Source organism: Macrobrachium rosenbergii, chromosome 46 (assembly GCF_040412425.1).
Source record: "Macrobrachium rosenbergii isolate ZJJX-2024 chromosome 46, ASM4041242v1, whole genome shotgun sequence".
Lineage (NCBI taxonomy): Eukaryota > Metazoa > Arthropoda > Malacostraca > Decapoda > Palaemonidae > Macrobrachium > Macrobrachium rosenbergii.
The window spans coordinates 22,995,098-23,002,597 of record NC_089786.1 but is presented as its reverse complement, the minus strand read 5'-3'; the positions used below and the strand labels follow the sequence as shown (position 1 = coordinate 23,002,597).

The window sequence follows — 7,500 nt, the reverse complement described above, 5'->3', positions numbered from 1 at the left end:
TCTGTATTTTCTAATTTTTCCTTCGAAGTGAAATGCCTTTCAATCTGGTTCAGTATGAATGATTGTTCATTATGAACAATAAAATTATAATGACAGAATCACTCTCTTTCCCAAAAATTAAATTTGATCACTGCCTTTTTCAATAATATATACATGTGTTATGCCTACAGGTGCTATGCCATTATTTACCCAATGAAGGCCATTTACGTCTGCACAATCAGCAAAGCCAGAAAAGCAACAATTGTCATCTGGATAGCTTCCTTTATCCTGGCTTCCCCAAATCTTCTCATACGGGTGAGTAATGAATTTAACATTCCTTAAAGAACGTGATGTGCATCACTTTGTTAGTCTGCATTTTTTTTATATATATATATATATATATATATATATATATATATATATATATATATGTATATATATATATATATATATATATATATATATATATATATATATATATATATATATATAATCATGAAATTACAAATGTCGCTCAATATCAAATTCAGCTACCTGGGAGTATTCGATGGTGAATTATCACCCAAGGCGAATTTATATAAGTGATAAATGAATTAGTACCACCGGGACGCGAACCCGGTGGTACTAATTCATTTATCACTTATATAAATTCCCCTTGGGTGATAATTCTCCATCGGAGATACTCCTGAGGTTAGCGTGAATTTGATATTGCCGACATTTGTAGCTTCATGATTGTATATAAATCACGGTGTGATAAAAATTTCATATATATATATATATATATATATATATATATATATATATATATATATATATATATATATATATATATATATATATATATATATATATTTATATATATGTATTAGTTTGCACTGCCAGCCTAACATATATAATGTAAATTTCTGCCAAAATGTGAGTGCTCCTAAAGTGGTGTAAAAAGTCAAAGGCGAAACCTGTCAGCTTTATTTAATGTTTAATTTTCTCTTCCGTGTGATACATCAGCATGTATACATCAAGTGCTCCAGTGATTTCAATCAGATATCATGTGTATATATATATATATATATATATATATATATATATATATATATATATATATATATATATATATATATATATATATATATATATATATACTGTATGTATATATATATATATATATATATATATATATATATATGTGTGTGTGTGTGTGTGTGTGTGTATGTACTGTGTGTATATACACACATGTATATATATACACTACCGGGTGTTTCGAAATTACAGCCCCCCCTCCACGAAACAGATGGAAAGTTATGAAGTTTTCTGCTATAGCCTATCTCTAAGTACATTATTTTAAGTTTCTATTACGCTATTTTTCATTTTACATTTCTTGTATTTTCAGACTGAGTGACGAAGTTAAATACAGCCATGGCGAACGACTCGGAGGAAATCAGAGGGACAGACCGAATGCGGGCTATAACCTTCAGAAAGGCCAGGGATGCTGGCACATCTTTCATTTCACGTTTCTGGATAGCTAAATATATTAAAAGAGATGAATCCTTTGTTAAAAGAAACTGGAACAAAAATCCATATGACTGTCATCGCAAAAAGAGTGAGAATCTTGGAAGGCCTGAAGTCCTTTCTCAGGAGTCAAAAGACATCATAGTTGAGGCAGTGGGTAGACCAAGAAAGTCTTTATGTAAATTGGAGCTTGAACTAGAAACAAAAAGGGCAAAGAAGAGAAGTTACAGTGTTGTATATCGTGAGTTGAAAAAATCTGGTATGAAACCATTTCATGTTATCAGCAAGCCCAACATCACTCAGCAACAGAGAGAAGACCGTGCATGGTTTTGTGCTTCATTTCTTAAAGATTGGGATGAAGCTGACTTTCTCCATGTTGCCGTATCAGATGAATTCTTCATTTTCACAGTCAGGAAGCCAAATCATAAAAATGACATCATTTGGGCTGCAAATTCGCATGATATCAGCGATGACATATGCAAATGCCAAGTTGTGAAATTTCCTGAATGTTTGGGAATTTTTCTCAGTTTCACAGCCAAACGGTTAATGTGGATCATTAAAGAAAAAGGACAGTCATGGAATGGCGAATACTTCAGAGAAACTGTGCTTACTGGTAGAGTATTTCCTTTCCTCAAAGATCCTGAAAATGTGTTATCTGTTGAAGAAGTCACATTTTTGCATGATAAGGCACCATGTTTCAAGGCTCTTCAGACACAGGAGCTGCTTTGAAACAGTGGTATCGATTTCTTCTCGTCAAGTGAATTTCCAGGTACCTCCCCTGAACTTAATGTAAGTGAAAACATTGGTAGTATCTTAAAGGATCGTGTTGAAGTGCGCACAGTGAACTATGATGGTAAGGTGACCGAAGTGCTCAGGGAAATGGAGTTTGAGTCTCAACTTTTTTGCGATTTGCTGAAATCATACACTTCAAGAATGCAGGCTGTGGTACAGGCAGATGGAGGCCACACAAATTATTAAATACTCAGAGAGAAACTTAAATAAATTCCTGTTCTGAGTTACTTTTGTTTTTGTCCATATCAATTTTAGTTTATACTGTAGAGGGGGCTCTAATTTTGAAACACCCTGTATGTATGTATATATATATATATATATATATATATATATATATATATATATATATATATATATATATATATATAATATATATATATATATATATAATATATATATATATATATATATATATATATATATATATATATATATATATATATATATATATATATATATATATATATATATATATATATATATATATATATTATCTGATTGAAATCTTCAGAGCACCTGATGTATACATGCTGCTGTACCACACGGAAGAGAAAATTAAATATTAAATAAAGCTGATAGGTTTCACCTTGACATTTTTTACAGCACTTCAGGAGCACTCACACATATTGGCAGAAACTTACATTACATATGTTAGGGTGGCAGTGCAAGCTAACATACAGACGGATAAAAAAAACGCGCTTGGCAGGAAAAAGTGAGAACCTTATTCGATGCAGGTGGCTCCTCACTTTTACCATTGAGCTTAGGCATTTGCATTTTTAAAATCAATAGTTTTATATTTTGCTATTGGTTCATGTATTCTGATTCTTACAAAAGTTTTCTTTTATAAAAGAGGGTTCAGTCATTTTTATTGCTAGCACATTAGAATAAACTATCTTTCGAAGTACTCGCACACAGCAGATGGCATGATTTTTTTCATTATCAAGTTCTTCTGCACATACCTTATGCATTTTTTGTACTGTTCTTTTCTCGCTTCCGATGATATTCCCATTTGAGCAATATAAAAATGATCACATGACTTGAATGGGATCTAATATACACATCCTTTAGTACTGTTGGGAAAGAGTTTATAAGTGCATTTTCTCTGCATCATTATTTTCAAATCTTTTATTAACGTTCCATGTTTTGTGTTTCATATTTCTCTCGTCTTTATCATCATAAAAAAGTCTGTTTTACTGCTTTTAATGCAACGTTTAATATAGTATCTGGGTACTTCCATTTCATCCACGTGTTGGTCAATATATTCAGTGGTTTGCCGTTTTGTATGGGGTAATAAAAACTCTCAAGGCACATTTTCCAACTAGGCCAGTTGACAGTTCTTTAGAAGCAGGTTAAAAAAAATCAGCGAAATTCCTTGCTCATATTCTGAACCAATTTGTTGGCACCATTTCTGATCTAAATATACAGATCAAAGTAGACTTCGTAAATAAAGTAAATGAACGTACAGACTAATACTGATTCTAGGCTTGAGAGTTTAGATGTAAATCGTAATTCACGAAAGTGCCAAATGATGATCTGCTAAAATGTTTATTGCTCTCTAAATTCTGCTTTGGCCGAATATAATCCTCTGTCTTCATTTTTAAGCAAATTGCACAAGAAATATTTTGAAAGCAGAATATATAAAAAAAACCATTTTACGCAGAGTAATATGGTTTAGGTGTGTTGGCGAAATTATATAGCAGCAAAATGTAAATACTTGATAAACTGAATGAAATTGGGCCTTAAATTCACGATGGAAACAGAAAATGACGGTACCCTGGCCTTTTAAATTGTCTATACATAGCAGAAATAATGAGTGCTTTAAATATAATATGCACAGAAAGCCTACAAGTATTTCTGCCTATGCACATTTATATTCTGTCCAAAACAATGAAGTAAAGAAATCACTTTTCACATCCAAGCAATTAAGAACATTAGATATGAGAAACCCTGAGTATATTGATAATGCAATGGATGTAATCAGGAATACGGCCAAGAAATTATCCTAAATCTGTATTGAGCACTGTATTAAAAGCAGCAAAATTACTCTTTATTGTGATAATAAGCCTCCACTAAATATTGCCCACTATCTCTGCCCAAAGCCTCACAACCAATTAAGAACTTGGGATAACAAAAATTTCTTTTAAGAGGAAACTTTTAAAGTTTGTTAGTGAATCTTGAACTGCTGCTATTTTAAGTAAGGGCTTTAATGGATATCTTGTTTACACATACATACTTACATGCTTACATTATATATATATACATATGTGTGTGTGTGTGTGTTTGTGTGTGTGTGTATGTATACATAATATTAATCCACTGATATCGTTTAATATCAAAGGCATTATACCTTGGGAGTACCTTGCACTCAAAGTCAATTGTGCTTCTGCCCTGGCCAGCGTTCGAACCTGGGCAAGGGTTCAGGAGCAACTACAAACACTCGACTTGTGTATTCGAATTCCGGCCGGACAAAAGGACATGTCAATTATAATTCCATTTGGAAGTGAATTAATCCCAAGGTATACCATGTTCGATATTAAACAATATTTGTCGCTTAATGTTTGTGAATATGGAAACATTTGTGAATATGAAAAAGGTAACCTGTGTATAAGGAAAAATGCATAATTAGCCACGTGCTACGAACCTGTCAATAGATATCGTTGAAGAAATGAACTGATATCAGTTGTGACTACAGAACCTGAATTCGACAGAAACATGTACAGCAAAGTCAATATCAACTTATATCTCTCCTGACAGTCTAGAGGTCGAAGTCGACTACTTATTGTGGTTTCTTAACCAAGGCTCAAGTTCGAATCCAAGCCGGGGCGGAATCATATATCAATTACATATAGTTCCCTTTGAATGTAAATTATTCCAAGGGTATATTGAATTCGATGTTAAAAGAGTATAAAAGAAGAACGGATGTATGTGACAAACAACTATATATATGTATACACACACACATATGTATATATATATATATATATATATATATATATATATATATATATATATATATATATATATATATATATATATATATATTATATATATATATATATATATATATATATATATATATATATATATATATATATATATATATATATATAAATATATATATATATATATATATATATATATATATATATATATATATATATATATATATATATATATATATATATATATATATATATTCCTGCAGGCAACTGAGATCTCTATGATAAATAAACATGGATTCCATGTTACCTGTCATAATATCCAAAGAATGAAAATGAAAAATCCCCTTATATATCTTATTTAAGCAGCCTACAAAAGCAATTTTATTTTTTGGTGGACTGATTTATTCACCATTAAAATATATGGCATCACTTTAACAAAGGTCACCAACACCGAAAAACATGTAATTAAAATCAACTTATTTCTTCATGAAAGCTTTAAACTGCTGAAGATATAAAATGCATAAGTTATCAAAAAATTAAAATCAAGAGAGCTCTTGAGACAGTATACATTTATCTAATTCTACCATTAAAAAGAACTTATATTTTGTTAAGGGTTAATCTCTCTCTATGAATACCAATAAAGTCAAAATTTATTTCCTTGGACACTGCCATTAGGTCGGACGAAGCAGTCACACTCCTTTAAATGCAAAGACATAAAGAGAAAGAGAAATTGGTATTTTCCCCGTAATGTACAAATCTCTTCCCTGTTTTAAAAACCAGATCCACATGGAGGTGGGAGTGCGGGTGCGAGCCTACTGGTGCGTCAACAACTTCGACGCGCCGCTGACGTGGCGCGCTTACGAGACCTACATGATGGTGCTCGTTCTTGTGCTGCCGGTGTGCGTCATGGCGGTGGCTTACACCTCCATCGGCATAGCCATCGTCAAGGTCGTTGGGCAACGGCGGACCATCACGGGCAAGGGCCAAATGTAAGTAAAAAGCAGTATACACACATACATACATACATATATATATATATATATATATATATATATATATATATATAAACACATTATATATTATATAAATATATATATATATATATATATATATATATATATATATATATATATATATATATATATATATATATATATATATATGTCTTATATATATATATATATATATATATATATACACACATATTATATAGATATGAATATATATATATATATATATATATCTTACATATATATGTATATATTTACATATATATACATACGTATGTATATGAAGTGGGGGTATTTGTAAAGGAAGTAGATACAGTTCTATAAGGGCAAAAGCACATGTCAGTATAAAGGAGAAGAGAAGCACGTGTGCTGGAAGATTTGTGAACAGATGATTATTACGTATTTACACAAAGACTATTAATATACAGGAAGTAGGATATGTAAAAAGGAAGGGGTAAGTATGAAAAGAAAGGTACATGATTATTTATGTACAAGAGAAACTAGTTGCTCACAAAGGAAAATTTAATTTGGAAAGAGGTTGTTAGTAGGAAGGTACTAAGCGAAGCACATGTTTTGGATGAGTGTATTAAGAATATATTTTGTAAATAAAGGAGGACAATACAAATACAAATATAATGAGGCAGCTGAAGTATGAGAGTGCACACGCAAACGTGAAGGAGCAAATATGTGTAGCAAAGACTATAAATATAAAAAGTCCTGGAATAAAATTATCACTAAGGAGGAGGATGTAAGGGTTTAAAGAGAGACATCAATAGGATTCGGGCTGACTTAAGTTATCTAAGTACAGGATAAAGCTTTACAAAGGCAGGACTGTTCACAAAAGAGCCAGGTACAATCAAAGAAAAACAAAGATAAATATGACAAGCAGGTGTATGTATTAATGGAACAAGTACGTATTTAATTATACAGGTATGGATATGCATGCGTTGTACACGCACTAAATGGTAGGTGTGTTTATAGATGGGAGACATACAAGTACAAATTAAGCAGGGGCATATAATATAATGGGCTCTTGTAAGGCAGGAAAACTTTGAAAGAGGCCGTAAATGTATGATAAACTAGCCATGTGGCAGATGGACGAACAGAAGCGGTATGTACATAAATGACTATGTTTATATACCAAGTAGCAAATGTATATCTTAGTACTTTTAAAATAGAAGAATGTCTAAAGAGGATTAAAGCGGTATTTTCTTGATTTACATGAAACTCTTGATCTTATACAACTTATTTTCCCATTTTCGATTTTTTCT

The 7,500-nt window shown here is 31.4% G+C and overlaps 1 pseudogene; it reads left to right on the top strand.

The window, feature by feature from the left end:
* LOC136830400 (G-protein coupled receptor 54-like) overlaps positions 1-7,500 on the top strand; it is a 48,978-nt pseudogene that overhangs the window by 14,825 nt on the left and 26,653 nt on the right.